Genomic DNA, 17,898 nt, shown 5'->3' with positions numbered 1-17,898 from the left:
TTTTTGAAATGGAATTGATGCAAGAGTAAATGCAGAATTTGTACATTTGTAGATTCAAGTGTAGACTTAAGCAATGATTTTCTTCAGACATTAAAATTTGGTTAATTAGAAAGCCATGAAATCTATATTAGATGTGGATAGTAAATTTGATATCCATCTAACAATTACTTGGGCAAAGTGAATTATGGATTCTTATTTATCCATCCAAAGTGATTTACTAAAATATTGCATGCCTAATATGTGTAAGGCCCTCTGAGACAATCCCTAGTAGAAAATGTAACAAATTCAAATATTTCACAGCACAAAACTCAGAACGAGAACGAGAGAAAACCCTATAACTGTTTAAATTTTCTCTAATGAATTTAAAATTCCTCAGTAAACCACCATTCCATTGGGTGAAAGGAAAAATATACTTACATGCATCAATCAGCAATATCTCTTTTAGTTAAATTAATTTCTTTAGTTTAAACTTGCTCTCTTTAGGATAGCTATTTCTTTTTCAGGGGTGTCCTCCCTTCCCCCTTCTCTCGAGGTTCATCTTGGTTGGAGGATAACTTGCCTGTTCTGGTTGACAGAAGGGCTCCTCGTCTCCATCTTGTCCTCTGGGTCTTTGCCAGCCTCTGATGCAGCGTGGCCACTCTGCTCTTGTCCCTAGCATCTGGCTGCCTTCCACTGCTACAGTTTGCAGCTGAAGAAACATCTGGTCTCTTCTGTGATGGCTCCAGCTGCTGGTGTCCTCACATGTTCATGTGCCTGGTGCTGATGGCATCTTGCCGTCAGCTCCATCAGGTGGCTCATTTCAAGTACCTTCTTGGGACTTTCCTCCCCTCTGATTCCTAGGGTCAGATTCACCCCACAACCTCTTGAAAAGCTGGTGCATATGGCTCAGCTGTCTATCTTCCACAGCCTTCTCTAGGTCTACAGCAAACCTAGAAATCCTCCCCTTTCCAACCGGGATCCTTAAGAAACTCATGAGACCGGTCTTCTTCCACCTTGCTAAGCCTATCTCCATCTCTGACTCCCAGTTCAGTGGTACTGTGATCATTGCTAGGCTACCTGGGTCAATGTATCTGCTTGTTTTCCAGTTACTCATCCACCCTTACCCACTGGGGCTCTAGGCCAGAGAAGACACACATGCCTCACCTCCTCTTTTTACTCTTTTTTCCTCGCCACAAAGGTCCTACTTCTAAGGACTAGTTTTCTTTTCCTCCTGTCTGTAAGGCGATGGTGATGTATATGTTCCCTTTCCGGAGGCCAGAATAGCAAAAGAAAACTGGAAAACCAAGACTAGAAACCCGCTGGGAGATACATTTTTAGAAAACAATGTATTTCTCCCCAAAGAACAGACTATATTAGAGGTTTCTTGTCCTCAGGAACCTTATGAGCTATTCTGAGAGGTTAGACAATATATAAAAAATATAGTGATGCAAAAGCTACTCCAGTGTTGCAGATGTTATAGTCTGCCCAGAGGTTGGCTCAGCTGGTTGGAGGGCAGCATTGGAAGCCCCCTTCTTAAACACTGCCGTAATGGAGGACCAGGAGAACAACCAGTAGGAAGTCAGTAGGTTAGCAAAAGAATCCTTAGAGAATTCTGGACAGCATTATATTAATTATTTTTATTCTCCCAGAGTCGTACTGCCCTGAGCAAAAGGAATTTTGGACAGATTGTGATTTTGCATACTGATAAAGGTGAACTAACTCTAGCCCACTGGAAAGTATTTTTTATTATTCACATCTTACTTTCAGCTGAAACAGAACAAGTACAGGACACTTTCTTTAATAGTATTCCAGAAAGGAACTTGAGCCTGCAAGGGTCATTTAGGCTTTTCGCTCTGAAGGAATGTCCTTGTAAAAAGCTATGTGCCTATGGTTTATATTTCAATCATTTCTCCTTGGCTATTTGTTACTGTGGTGAATACAGTTACAGATAAAATCTAGGCAATAGATTTCCTTACTTTAATAATACATTAATTTTTCTGTTAAACTTTATTCTTTTTTAAAATATTTTTTCATTGATTTCAGAGAGGAAGGGAGAGTGAGAGAGAAATAGAAACATCAATGATGACAGAGAATCATTGATTGGCTACCTCCTGAATGCCCCCTACTGGGGATCAAGCCCGCAACCTGGGCATGTGCCCTGACTGAGAATCGAACCATGATTTCCTGGTTCATAGGTCAATGTTCAACCACTGAATCACACTGGCTGGGCCATCTTTATTCTTTTATGCAATAAGTTCGGTTAATATAATGGCAAAAAGGAAAAGGCAAAAAACAAAGAAGATATGCATATCTATATTTACATGCATAATAGTATAAATATCTCTATATATAAAAGCCTCAGCAACCATTGGACCAGTAGCTATGATGCACACTGACCACCAGGGAGCAGACACTCAACTCACAGGCATGGAAACATGGAACAGACTAATGAATCTCAGAGGGAAAGGGGAGGGGGGAGGGCAGGAAGAGATTAACCAAAGATCTTGTATGTATACTGAGGCCCAGTGCACAGATTTGTGCACCAGTGGTGTCCCTCAGCCTGGCCTGCGGGGATCGTGCCGAATCCATACACGGGGCCTCCAACATCCCCTGCGGGGTCCTGGATTGCAAGAGGGTGCAGGCCAGGCCAAGGGACCCCACTGGTGCACCGGGCCTCTAGTAATATATTATTTATGTCAGTGTATATTTACATGCAAACACACAATTATAATGTCTATATAAACTGTAGGTATGTAGTTAAGTGTGTGTATATGTATAAAGTAATTATTAATTCCAATGAGTTAAATCTGAAAAGAAAGAAACATTAGTTGAGCTGTCAGCTGTTAAAGTGTGTTACTTTTTGAGGGGCACCCTGTGTGCGCACACACACATTTTTGGGTAAATGTAAAAGTACCAAGGTTCATATTTTGTGTGTGTGTGTGTGGGGGGGTGTAATTTGCCCCCCTCCCCAAGGTTCATATTGAAGGGTAAGCTGTATGCCCACATTTGAGTCAAATGAAATATTTTATGCCTTTGAACCTTTGCATATGTTGGTTCCTTCAGCCAGAAATGCTCCTCTAATCCCCTTTGCCTCCCAAACTTCTCCTTATTCTTCAAGAACCAGCTCAAGATCCACTCCTCCACTATGCTGCTATTGTGCTGGGTCTTACTAAAGAATTTCCTCCTCCGTGTGTGCCTTCATTGTGTCATGTACCTGTCTCTCCTCCTAGACAATGAGCTCTTTAAGTGCAGGAACTGAGTCTCATTCATGTTAGCTCTGCCCCAGACCCTAGCCGTAAGGCACATACTAAGCACTCAATAAACATTTTATGAAGAAATAAATGCAGTCCTTGAATAATAATTAAGAATTTGATGTGAAGGGATGGAAAGCACTTTGAGGAAGGCTGGAACCCTTTCCTAAGGCAGAGAGAAGTTACAGGGCATTGGCCTGCTTTGGGAAGGCACTTGGGGATGGAGACCACCTACTCTGATAACATGGGGTTATGTCATGCAAGTAGCTTTCGTGTCTTTGAAAACGCTTGTGATGAAATATGATTACTTTTTGAAAGTCAGAAAAGTCCGAATGAAGCTCACGCTCTCTGAAAGTTTCATCATTTGTAAGGAGAGGGAAGTAGCGGTGGCCAATAGTTCCTATCCTATGTGGGGAGGAGGCAAAGAGACATTTTGCCCAAAGTGTTTTGGATGGTGTGTTCATGTGAGTGAGGGGTCGGGAAAACTGCAACTACTTCAAGTATTTAGAACAGTGGAAATGTAACGAGGGGACTTCATTAAACGGGGGCTAGAAGAACTGGAAGCTAAAGAGGGAAGGTGAAGAAATCCAGAGATCAGCGCTGCAGAGATAAAGCGAGAGGACAGTGTTACCAGAGACCAAGCGCTGAGATGGTCCAGCAGTAGATGAAACCCCAGCCAGTGGGAACTCTCCGGACAGGAGCTACAGCTGGTCCTGGAAAAGGTGCCACCCAAGGCAGAGAGCCTGAGGAGAAATACCTGGGCTGCTGCTTCCTCTGCCCTCCTGTCTCCTACCGGCACCCCTGCCACCTAAACCCCTTTGTAATAAAAAGCAAAGCAGGGAGGCAGAGAGAAATGGATCTGAAAGCAATACTCAATTCATTCGCACCATCAGTTACTATAAGTTTGGCCATGAGGAAAAATAATTCAAAGTAACTGTGGCTTAAGTAAGAGAAGCTCGTGTTTCTCTCCCACAAAGGCCCAAGTAGGTAATTTGGGGCTGGTGTGACATTTTATAACATCAGAGACTCAGGTGTCTTCCATCTTGATACTCCTTTGTGTATGGCCTTGACTTCATGGTCCAGAGCGGGGGCTTTGTGTTTGAGGCATCAGGATGGTAGGACGGACAAAGGAAAACAGAGAGAGGAGCACATAGACATTGTCTGACAGAACAATGTGTTCTGAACTGTGGGTCATGACTCACTAGTGAGTCATCAAACAATATAAAGGATAACTTTTTTAAAAAAAGAATAGAACAGAAGATATCTGAGTGTTTACCATCTAGTAAAGGCAAGTATTTCTGTATAAAACTGTTTCAGTATGTGAGTGTACATATGACATATATATGTATATATACACACATATATAATATCACATAATCTGACATCAAATGTATTTCTTTTATAGAATGCTGTCAAAAAGCTCAAAACAATTAAAACTTTCTGGGAACTGTTCCACTTCTGTTTCACCCACTGTCTAGAACTTGGTTACGTGGCTCTAGAGAATCACAAGTGTTGGGAATTGTCCTCTTTTCTATAGGCAGCCGATTGCCTGGCTAACATTAAAGATTTTATTATTATTAAAAAAGAGAGAGCTTCAATAGTCAAGAACAACTCAGAGTCTCTACCACACATGGAGTCATTGTTATTACTGTCTGCTATTATTGTTACTATTGACTGTAATTATTGACTGAAAGAGCCATTTATTCAGAGCGTGACTCTTGGTCATTTAACGAAGTGATGACAAATTTGGTGCCTGGACCCAAACAGTGTGTGTGCAAATCCTGCTTTGTCATTTAGTTTCCTCATCTATAAAATGAGGATAATAACAGTGTCTCCCTCCTCAGGTTTTTGGAAGGGCTGAATGAGGAGGAGAGTCGTCTGCTTAGCAGAGCATGTGGTACCCACAAAGAGCTCAGGGATGTTGGGAGTACATGTCATGCCTGGACCCAGAGGCAGACAGAGTATGTGGGAGGGCTCCCTTAGGGTGCAACACTGCTTCCAGCCAGCATCCACTCCCAGTTTGAAGCAGTTGCTAAAATTCATGGTAAATAAACTCTGGTTCATAGCAGCAAACTGGATGTTGGCCAGAAATGGGATTATCAGCCAGCAATGAGGAACAGTGGAGAACAGCAAGGCGACCTGGGACCTTTGAGGAAGAAAGTTAAAGGGGTGAACTAAAAGCAACTTCCAAGGTTCAAGTAGAGTTGGAGTAATAATCACAGTGCCGGGCACATAGCGGCCTAGATTATTTGCTGGATGAATGAATAATGACCAAAATAGAGAAGATGGGAGCAAAATACCTTTTTGACTATGACAGCAACTTACTTTTGCTCTCCTATTGCTGATTACATGTAGGTTGAATGCATATTCAAAAGGAAAATAATTGTCACACTCTTTTATTAAAAATACATAACTTTTTCTTTCACCTTCTGCATATTATGATTACTCTTTTAACACTAATTAAACACCCACCATGCGCTAAATGGTAAGCAGAACATGTGAGCAATAATGTTTCTGCTCTTGTGGTGATGGGCAGAGAAACTTGGTAGAAAACTCAGTAGGAAAGATGAAGGTAAATTTGATCTTTTAATATTAATCTTATTCGCATAATACTTTCAGGGCAAGTTGTGAAACCCTTGAATTGGGAATATGAAAAAGAGGTAAACCTTCCTCTTTGGGCAGAGGAGAAAACAGATGACTTGCTCAGGCTCCTTCTTCATCTCCAAGGAAAACCATGTGCCTAAACCAGAGGTCATTTTAGACAAGACACATGTCCCGCGTGGCTAGTTAATGCATTTACATTACCTACCTGGTCCCTGTAAGCATTAAATGTGATATTTCTACAAACACTTAATAGCCTCCAAATTAGTGAAAGGCTAAGTAGGAAGTAAGTGGCTGACTCATGTTCACTAATTCAATAAACGTTTATTAAGACCCACTATGTGCTGTTTGCTGCTAAGTAAGATATCAAAAGGCAAAAAGCAGTTGCTTTCCCCCCAAATGAAGTGACTGTCCTCTGAGAAAGCCAGTCAAGAGTTAACAGTTGCGTCCTAACTGGTTTGGCTCAGTGGATAGAGTGTCAGCCTGTGGACTGAAGGGTCCTAGGTTCGATTCCGGTCAAGGGCATGTACCTTGGTTGTGGTTACATCCCCAGTAGGAGGTGTGTAGGAGGCAGCTGATCAATGTTTCTCTCTCATCGATGTTTCTAACTATCCCTCTCCCTTCCTTTTTGTAAAAAATCAATGAAATATATGTTTTTTTAAAAAGAGTTAACAGTTGCAATGCAGAGTGCTGAAGGGATGACTGGAAAGGGCTAAGGGGCATCAAGAAGGGGCATTTACCTCTGCCTGGGCAGAGTGGTCAGGAAAGGTTTCCTATCTAAAGGTGATTCCACCTGAACCTTCAAAAATAATATCATCTTATCCAGGTGGAAAGGTGACAAAAGATATTCCAAGCAGATTAAATCAAAAGAGGGAAGGCAGGGAAGGATAGAGCAATGAGGGATTGTGTCAAAGATTCAGGGGGCTTGCTTTGCCTGTGATGCAGGTGCATGCTGGGAGGAGGGGAGTCAGGGAAGCAGAGAGATGTGTTCGGGTCCAGATCACGCAAGTCCAGGTGTGCGAAGAGTTTCCATTTCATCCTGAAACTTATATGTGGGATCATTGATCCATAAATGTTGCAGAAATAAAGTGATTTAACTGAGTTCAAAAAGAGAGACTTCAAGGGTGGCTTTTTCATTTCACCCTTGACACCCTCATGGTGCACTTATGTGATCCCCTCCTCTGAGGCCAGGCAGGAAGCAGGTCTGCCCAGCCAGTGCTGTGATATGAGGGCAACAACACCCAACGTTAGATGCCTAGTACCAGAGAGTGAGGGACCTAAATGTCTTCGAGGTGACATACTGAAGTGGGGGTCCAAGATGGCTCATCAAACCCAGGGATGCTGAAAGTGAGAATCTGGGGTCAAGAGTGGACTTGAGTAGACCAGGGAAAACTAGAGTGATGAATGGCAGGTAAACTGAGAGGTCTCCTAATTTGTTTTTGAGACTTCCATTGCAAGTTTTTAGTACAACACTACCAAGGGCTGCTTGGGCCTTTAAAAGTGGGGGGCAGGGGGGAGGAAACACAAATAGGCAGGTTTCTTTCTTTTCCCTCTTCCTGACCCCTGGGGCTATAGGGTGAAGTTACAATACTCAGTACACATATCCACTGCAGTAGGAATTCTAGAATTCACTAGCATTATGGGGAACTCGGTACAAAAAGAACACTGATCTGAAAGTTTCTACCTTACTCATTCTTGCAATTTCTAGTTCAGTATCTGTCTTTGCCACCAAATTGTAAGCCCCTAAGGGTATGAAGTATGCTTGCCACATCTCTGCTCTCTAGCTTGTATCAAAGTGCCTGATGTGAGCGAATGATAAATGTTTTAAAAATCTGAATCTGGTTTGCCCCATTTACCACTAAGTTACTCATATACTAATTCAAGGGCAAGTCATCTGGATAACATTGATAACATAAAATCTATGCTTTCAAGATGGTTTGTGGTTATGTTGCTGTGTTTTTGGCTTTTATACAGACATGTGTTCATGGCTCCACTTTTCTGAGATTAGTTTCCTTCATTGTAAAATGGATTTGATAATAATACCTACACATTGTTATGAAGCAGGAGAGCACTGTAATTAAAAGTGAGGGCCTGGACTTAAATAATGGCACCATCACATACTACTGGTGAAACCTTGGAGAAATAGTTCAATCTCGCTAAACCTCAGTTTCCTAATCTGTAATATGGGATGAAATACTTCCAAATAGGATCTTTGCTAGGATATAATAAAACTAGAGGCCTGGTGGATGAAATTCGTGCACAGGGGGGGGGGGGGGAGGGAGAGAGGGGGCGCGAGGAGGGGGCTGTCCCTCAGCCCGGCCTGCACCCTCTCCAATCTGGGACCCCTCGAAGGATGTTCTACTGCCAGTTTACAGGGATTGGGCCTAAACTGGCAGTCAGACATCCCTCTCACAATCCGGGACTGCTGGCTCCTAACCGCTCACCTGCCTGCCTGCCTGCCTGATTGCCCCTAACTACTCTGCTTACTGGCCTGTTCGCCCCCAACTGCCCCCCTGCCAGCCCGATCACCCCCAACTGCCCCCCGTGCCAGTGTGCTCACCCCCAACTGCCCCCCGTGCCAGTGTGCTCACCCCCAACTGCCCCCCTGCTGGCCTGCTCACTCCAAACTGCCCCCCCTGCTGTCTTGATCACCTCCAACTGACCCCCACTGAAGGCCTGCTCAACCCCAACTGGCCCCCCTGCTGGTCTGCTTACCCCCAACGCCCTCCCCCCCCACACCACTACCAGCCTGATCACTCACAACTGCTGTCCCATCCTGGCCTGATCACCCACAACTGCCCTCCCCTCTTGGCCTCTAACCGCCTCTATGTCAGCCCCGCCACCATGGCTTTGTCCAGAAGAATGTCCGGAAGGTCTCCTGGAAGGTCCCCAGTCTAATTAACATATTACCCTTTTATTAGTATAGATAGAGGCCTGGTGCACAGGTGGGGGGCAGCTGGTTTGCCCTGAAGGGTGTCCAGGATCAGAGTGGGGGTTCCCATGGGGAGTGAGGTAGCCCGGGCGAGGGGCCTGTGGTGGTTTGCAGGCTGGCCACGCCCCCATGGGGTGAGGGTCCCCGCTGGGGGTGTGTGGCCAGCCTGGGTGAGGGGCTAAGGGCCGTTTTCAAGCTGGCCTCACCCCCTTCAGGGTGGGGGGTCCCTGCTGGGGTGCCTGGCCAGCCTGAGTGAGGGGCTGAGGACTGTTTTCAGGCTGGTCAAGCCCCCCAGTGGGGACCCTCACCCCATGGGGGTGTGGCCAGCCTGGGTGAGGGACTGATGGCTCCCAGCCCCTCCTTTTTTTCTTTCTTTCTTTTTTTTTTTTTTAGTGCCTCCTTGAGCAGAGGCCAGGGCCAGCTGGAAGCAGGTATCTGGGATTTATATATCTTCTATAATTGAAACTTTGTAGCCTTGAGCTGAAGCCAGGGTTGGCCAGGGCAGGTGGAAAGCTTGGCTTCCTCCATCGCCAGGGACAACCCAAGTCTCCTGCTCACTCCAGCTCCATGGCCGCCGCCATCTTTATTGGGTTAATTTGCATACTTGCTCTGATTGGCTGGTGGGCATAGCGGAGGTATGGTCAATTTGCATGTTTCTCTTTTATTAGTGTAGATGATCCATTTTAAACACTAGGCCTGGTGCCTGGAACCTAGTGAGAGTTCAATTATTGTGCTTCATAGTTTTAGGGATTAAATGAGGTAATTTCATTTAAAACATAGAACATCACATCTAGAACCTTACAAGCACACAGAAAGTGTTAGCTATTAATTTATTTACATATATAGTCATTACTTCACTATGCAAACAATTGTTTGTCTAATTCAGTGGTCAGCAAACTCATTAGTCAACAGAGCGGCAAATGGCAGCTCAGGAGCCACATGTGGCTCGTGAGCCGCAGTTTGCCGACCACTGGTCTAATTCATTTGCTTTGTTCCATCTCTTCAATTGCAGTCTTGATCTGTGATTTACCAGGTGTACCGGTTAATAATGCAGATTTTTTTCAATAGATGGAGTTACACATATGTTGCTATATATGCAATTTGATGTGTATGCTATTTTGTTGTATTGACAGCAAGCTTCAAAACTTCATATGTCAAATTTGCTGAAGGTGTTAACATCATAGATATTTTTACCCTTAAAAATGTTGAATTTCATGCCAAAAAAAAGAGCATTTGTGGGAAGTTTTAATTCATTACTTTATTTTGAAGAAAAGTGCTGCTGAAAGTTATCGTATACTTCGGGAAGCTTATGGTGAACATGCTCCATCTCAAGATACTTGTGAACGCTGGTTGAAAAGCTTTAAAAGTGATTATTTCGATGTGAAAGACAAAGAACGTTCAGGTCAACCAAAAAAGTTTGAAGACCAACAATTACAAGCATTATTGGATGAAGATGTGTGTCAAACTCAAAAACAACTTGCAGAAAGATTAAACGTTGCTCAGCAAACAATTTTCAATCATTTACAAGCAATGGGAAAGATTTTAAAGGAAGGAAAATGGGTGCCACATCAACTGAACGAAAAACAAATGGAAAACTGAAAAGTCATCAGTAAAATGTTGCTTCAAGGGCATGAAAGAAAGTCTTTTTGGCATCGAATTGTGACTGGCGATGAAAAGTGGATTTATTTTGAGAATCCCAAATGCACAAAATTATGGGTTGATCCAGGTCAACTGCATCATCGACTGCAAGGCCAAATCGATTCAGGAAGAAGACAATGCTCTGCGTTTGGTGGGATCAGGAAGGTGTGGTGTATTATGAGCTTCTAAAACCAGGTGAAACCATTAATACTGATCACTACTGACAACAAATAATCAATTTGAACCACGCTTTGATTGTAAAACGACCAGAATGTGCCAGAAGACAGGGCAAAGTAATTTTGCTTCATGATGACACACCATCACACACTTCAAAACTAGTTAAAGACATGTTAAAAGATCTTGCCTGGGAAGTATTAACCCACCCACTGTATTCACCAGACCTTGCTCCTTGAGATTACCACTTGTTCCAATCGATGGCACACACACTTTCTGAGCAGCACCTCAAAATATACGAAGAAGTGGAAAATTGGGTCTCTGAATGGTTTGCCTCAAAACAGGAAAAGTTCTATTGGGATGGTATCCACAAATTACCTGAAAGATGGGGAAATGTGTAGCTAGCGATGGACATTACTTTGAATAAAGCACTTTTGATGTTTCTCTTGAAATTATTATGTTTTCTTTTATCACAAAATCCACATTATTAACCGGTACACCTGGTAAATCTCTTGTTGTGATTGCATTTTTGTTGTTGTTAATTCTCACCTGAGGATATTTTTCCATTGATTTTTTAGGGAGAGTGGAAGAGAGAGAGAAAGAGAGAAACATTGATGTGAAAGAAACACATAGATTAGTTGCCTCCTGAATGAGCCTGGGCCACCCTTGACTAGAATCGAACTTGGGACCCTTCGGTCTGCAGGCCGACACTTTGTCCACTGAGCCAAACTGGCCAGGGTGTGATTGCATATTTTATATGTTTAATGTTGCATCCCTAGCCAGAGTATAAACTCAGAGCAAGTACGGTAGCATGGTATTTGCATATAAGTGCTCACCCTATTATTATTTTGATTTGTTGAACTGATAATTCTATTATTTTTAATATATATATATATATTTTATTAATTTTTTACAGAGAAAGGGAGAGGGATAGAGAGTTAGAAACATCGATGAGAGAGAAACATCGATCAGCTGCCTCCTGCACACTCCCTACTGGGTATGTGCCCACAATCAAGGAACATGCCCTTGACCAAAATCGAACCTGGGACCCTTGAGTCCGCAGGCCAATGCTCTATCCACTGAGCCAAACCGGTTAGGGCAATTCTATTATTCTTAAATAGTTTTCAAAAATGTTTAAATTTTTGGTAAGATGGAAAGAAAACTACTGTTTATATCCAGTAAGGGGTCACCAAGCCCACGAAAGGAAAGGGTCATCCGATTTCAGCATAAAGAAATGACTAGCTTACAGCCCATTCTTCCTCTTTGCTTTCTAAGATTCCCCAAGTTATGTTTAAGTTTGCACTATGTTTATAAAAATCATGAGAGATTTTGCTAAAGCTCTGGGTATTTTTAATTTTTGTCATTTGTTTTGTTTTGTTTTGTTTGAACTAAAAACTTATACTTTTCCCTTAGAAATGTCCCGGGTAGAATTATTTAGAGACTTTTGAGATGCTCTTTAGTTTAGCTAATAAATCTGAGTAAAGAGTCCCTGACTTAAACCATCCTCCACACAACTATAGTCTAATCTTTCTAATCTTCCCCTCCCTAAAGCCCTTCCTGAACCCCCACCCCCGCCCCCCATCCCTCACAGGAGAAAAGTCCAAGTCCCTTGGTCAAGGACCAGACTCCTTTATTTTTCCACCAAAAGTTCTCATCAGTTGCCCCTTCCCACTTAATGCTATAGAAATTGTAAATTTCTAGTTCCTTTTTTCACTTTGTTTTGCTCTTTGTACATTTTTAAAAGCTTTTCTCTTCTGCAGGGATGCCACTGTGTGTGTGTGTGTGTGTGTGTGTGTGTGTGTGTGTGTGTGTGTGTAACCCCCACCTATTCTTAATGACATTTCTCAGGTGGAGCTTTCTCTGACCTCTCCCCTCAGTAGATTAAGTGCCCCTTCTATTGTACCTGATGCATAGTCTCCTTCTCTGGAACGCTTCATATTATACTTATCAATTTTACTACTATTTCTTGAGTAGTTACTATGTACCAGGTACTATATCAAACATTGAGGATATGTTGACAAAATACACAAAAGTCATTGCCTCCATGGAGCTTACAGTAAACAAAATAAGTGAGCAAACATATATGATGTTAGGTGGTACAAGCACAACAAAGAGGTAGGATAGAGGGAGTTCCTGGAGGGAGAAATTTAGGGGGTTACAATCCTAAATGGAATGAGGCCTCCCCTCATATGTGAGTCCAGACTCGAAAACGGTGATACGGGGAAACAATTCTCCATGGATTTCTTGCATTTTTGCATGCCTTGTGAGCAAGGTATGAACTACCCTATTGTTTAGCACTATTTTTTCAAGGAGTTTATTTAGTGAACAGCCTTGGCAAGTAGAGATTGTGTCTCTCTTTGGAGCAAAGAGAAAAATTACTTTCTGTCCAGCATATTAAAGCTATCTCCCTCAGGGACAAATGGCAGTTTTGTTTGCATTTTATTATAAATGAGATGTGGGTTTTCTAAGCTTGAGGTTCCTCTTCTTCAATGCTACCTGATGTGAGCAGGTGTCACCTGGCCCTCGTCGTGGTGCCTGTGAGAATTGGGGCTTGGGGAGTTGGCACAAATGATGACACTCAGGCCATATATTGTACCTGACCCACGGTAGGGATTGGAAACATATCTCATACTGCTGTTCTATTTTTGCTAGCTCTCACTTTGAAGTGTAATGGGAAATGTGATGATTTTTAAAAACAGGAAGAATATGAAAAACATGGAAGATCTTTGTTCTAGGATTTTGCTTGGACCATAAGTCATTTCCATTTACTTAACAGTAAAGCACACTTGTTGAGATCTGAATTATTGTAGAAGTTAATGAGCGAGCACTAATTTCTGCCCTTGGAGTTCATGGTTCTATTCTCTTGAGCTCCCTTGAGTTCACAGGTTCAATATAGTTTGCAGGCAGTATTGTTTTGAATGGGAGGCTTGCCAGCAGCATTAGGCTGAGAATCTGTTGTTAACTTGGCCCTGTTTCCACCTCAGAGCATGCAAAGGGGAATTGTGGTGGCTTGGAAACTCCACACCACATTTTTGGAAATCTGACCGAGAGTTCCTCAAAGCAATTTGACATGGAGTTTCTCTGTGGTGAGAATCTTGCCCAAAAAGTACCATGAGGTGGTCTATCACTTAAGTGGATTTATACTCCCCCCCCCAAAAAAAAAAACAATATGGAAGAGCTGCTAATTAATTGAGGAATCTTGGTCTGTTCTTTAGCAGTCACAGAATAAAATTGCTTGTGTTCCTCTTTGCACAGAATTAATGCTTCAAGGATCATCCTTTTCTCAGTTCTTTGGTCTAACACTCTTTTGGGTCTCTACTCTTGTCTGGAATTGTGCTAGATTCTGTGGCAGTGAATAAAGCAGACAGAGTTCCTGACAGGTGATTCTACTGTAGGTGATTGTAGAACACACTTGGAGAAACATTAAGATGGAGAAAAAGGAATTACAAATGGACAAGTACAAGGCTGCATGTTAAGTGCTAGGCTTATAAAAAGGAAATAACTAGCGAACATGTGTCTGACTCAGTCACAAGCAAGAAGACCAGGAGACAATTTTCCTGGTGATCTACTGTCTTCTAGGCACAGTTGTGACCCACTTACCCTGTCTTCTCATTATTCCGTAGTTTAAATAGTTACACAGTCTGTAGTGTCCTCTCTGTATAGAGCAAATGATTGAACTTAAGCCTGAGAGTTACATCAAGACAAGAGAGAAAATAAGTCTGTTGTTAATAGAACATGTGGACTGGAATTGGAATGGGAAAATTAGCTCTGAGTCTTGGTGGTGACCTCTCACAGGTCACATGTTCTATGTACTGCACTTTCTCCGATCGTCTTTCTTAGCTTTAGTTGTGATGTTTGCTCCCTCATAGCTCTGTGTGCAGAATCATACCCACTATTTACTGGGTGCTTCTATGTATATAACAGATGCTGTGGTAAGTGCTTTATGTACCTTTTCACAAAAACTCTGGGTATTATTCTTTATATTGTACAGATGAAGAAACTGAGAGTAAGAAACGTTAAACTTTACAGAGATGATATAGCTAATGAGCCTTGTCCTTGAGATTGAATCCAGGTTTTCTGATTCCAGTATCCATGCTCTTAATGGCTATATGCTTACCCACACACATATGACTATACATATAACTGTGAACATACACCAGGGAATGTGTAGTCCTCTGTACACGTCTCTCTGTGTGTATGTGCATACATACAGCTATATATTCCCTCTATACACATCTCTCTGTGTGTATGTGCATACATACAGCTATATATTCCCTGCAATATGTATTGTGAGACTCATGGCCCCTATGATTCCTTCTTTGTTTGCAATGACCACTTCTGCCTTTTCCCCTTATTGTTTCCTAAAGTAAAATTTTTGAGAATGAAAATTTGCTTCAACAGCTGATCTGTTTGCCATGCCTTGGGTGCTATAGGTTGGCTTACTTTCATGCCACATGCCCACCCTGGTCCAAGTTACCCCTCTGGGACACAATCAACTAATACCGAGCAGAGGTTGATGATGGGGCAATTTCACTTATGTGGGCTGGGACAGTAAGGCTTGCAGTTTGAGGCAACAATCTTTTATTGGTCTGTCATGTACCAGTGTATGTTATGTGTGTAAACATTTTTTTCTAACACCAGACTCGTAGCTCAGAGCTTGACATTTAGAGACCTGGGTTTCTACAATGGCGCCACCAACTAAAAGTTGTGTTACTTTGGGCTAATGACTTTATTTCTCTGAAACTTTTCCCCACTGACAACATAAATGTCACGTAGCCCTTTCTGGGCATTGAGAATGTATTGGGTGTAGGCACTGGACGAAAACGCTAGAGCTCCCAAATGAATGAGTAACATCTGGGGAGCTTGTTTGCAGTCTAACTTGGTTCATGAGACTCATCTGGGTGGTGGGGTCTGTAAAATGCACATCTGGGACCTAGCCCACGTCCAGAGACTCTGTTCTGGCAGACTTGGGGTGAAGCACAGGATCTGCAGTGCAGTAGGTGCGCCCTAAGGCTACCTGTGGTCAAGGATTAGGGAGGAGAGAACAAGACTTTCAAATAATCACAATACTGCTTATTAACTGCTGGGGGACATTACTGCAGAGAGAAGAACCAAGAGCTACAATAAATCCTAGGGGGACAGTGCCAGAGAAGGCTTCCCAGAGGTGACTCCCAGCCTAGTAGGAACTTACCAGGTGAAGAGAAGGGGAGGGCATTCAAGGCCACCAGCAAAGGTGTTTTCTGGGGGCTGGTGAGGATTTGGGGGCAGAGTAGCTTCAATAAGGCCAGAAAGGCAGATAAGCCAGTGCACAGAGAACCTTATTTATTGTAAGTTTATTTCTCTGAGACCGGGCATCAGAAATGTTTAGGTTAGTGAGAGACGGGTTCAGACTTTACTTTTAGAAAGGTGACTTTGTTTTCAGTGTGGAGAATAGAATGTTGGGGGTGAGATGGACTGCATGGAGACCTGAGAGGAGACAGTGGTCACAACCACAGGTGAACTGTGATGAGGCGCTGAGGCCAGGCGAAGGGATAGATGGAGAACGGGGATGGATATGAGAGACAGCAGGAGTGTGTGTAGGGAGTGAAGCACCCGGCTGGAAAAGGATGACATCCACCCCGTTTGCAGTCAGATACAGATTTAGGTGGAGAGTAGGAAAAAACAGGCATGATTTTCAGTTCAGGTATTTCTAGTAGAGAAGTCAGTAAATCGTTGGACTTGTTTGTTCATTCCAGCTCCAAGGGGAGACTGAGCTTTGTTTAGAAGTTTGCTACATGTCTGATGTCTTGGTGATAATTGAAGGCATGGGTGCACTGAGAGTTCTCAAAAATAACCCGAGGGTGATAAAAAGGAACATAGAGTTAAAATCCTTCGAAAATGGGTCCCCTCATAGTTAACAGTATACAAAAAAAAATTGTCAAAAAAGGAGAAGCCAAAGGAGTTTCAGAAGGATAGCTTAGCGATGTGTGACAACTCTGGCGACAATGACCTTGAAGAATCCAATACAAAAAGTTAATAGTGCTGGATGCCATTATTATTTTTGTTTTTTTTCTCTTCCACTTACCATCTGGCTAATCTTTTTTGCTTCACGGATAGATTCACTATCGTGCGCAATGGTATAACAATAAAAAACAGAAGTTACAGGATCATCTCTCCACCAAATGTCAATTCAACTCTGGGGACAGAAGGCAACGTATAGATTTTTTATCCTATTATTAATTCAAGAATCATGTTTACAGCACCTACTTTGGGCTTGGTCCTGAACTAAGTGTGGATGATGGAGTGACGGATTGGTCCCTGCCCCAAACAGGCTTATCTTAGTTCTGATATGTGTGAGTTATGCAAAGCAAACATGGCAGATATAACATGATCTTGTGCAAGAGTCTGATTTGCCTCTCTCAAGGGGGCACAGAATGGAGAGTGTCGCCAAATGAAAACAGATTATAAAGCACAGACAACACTGATTTGGGAATTCAGATGACAGACACACAACCAGGTAAAATGGACCAGGGGAGGCTTACAGGAGGTGTGTTTGTAACACAGTCTAGTCAAAGACGTAAGACAGAAGAAGGTTTTGCTGTCAAGGGAAGAGAGCACTACCTCCAGGTTCTAGTCCTGCTCCCACCCCTCTCGGTAGCCCTGATCTTCCTGGGCATGGCTCTGTGTTCTAGGAACCCACAAGCAGCAAGCTCACAGGTCTGGAAGGAAGAACGGCAGCTTTAATAACCCCCAGAGAGGCTCAGCCAGGCGTCAGGGGGAAACAGGAAGGTTAACCTTTCTTGCCTCCCTGGCTCCAGAGAAATAGATGTGTGTGTGGCAAGCTCCGGTTCAGGTTCAGCAGTGTTGTTGGCGTTTTTGTTTTGATTTGTCTTTGCTTTTGATGGGATCAGATGGTTCATTTTCAAAGAGAGACTGAAAGAACGATGTCATATATAAGAGCAAGAGCCTAGGAGTCCGACTTGTGCTTCAATTCTGGCTCTGCCTCTTATCCCCTGGGTGATCTTCTGGCAGTTTATCCCACCTCTCTAAGCCTCAGTCTTTGTTACCTAAAAATTTGGGATAAAGATAATGTACCTCATAGGGATGTGGTGGGGATTAAAGGATAATGTTACAAACCCCAGAGCACATTGCAGGGCACAAAGTAGCTGATAAAAAAAAAAGAAATCTGTTGATGCCACCAGTGCTAGCTATTGTTATGGACATCGAAGCAAAGCAGAGGACGCATACACGGCAGTCCCCTCCTTCCCAAAGCTCTGCCGGGCAGAAAGCCAGGGTCCTGGAACTTAAAGGGATTTTGGGATGGGGGGGACCTTGAACGGGTGG

The sequence above is a fragment of the Cnephaeus nilssonii genome, assembly GCF_951640355.1.
Source record: "Cnephaeus nilssonii genome assembly, chromosome: 7".
NCBI classification, from domain to species: Eukaryota; Metazoa; Chordata; class Mammalia; order Chiroptera; family Vespertilionidae; genus Cnephaeus; species Cnephaeus nilssonii.
The sequence above is the reverse complement of the archived record's forward strand: the minus strand, read 5'-3'. Positions refer to the sequence as shown.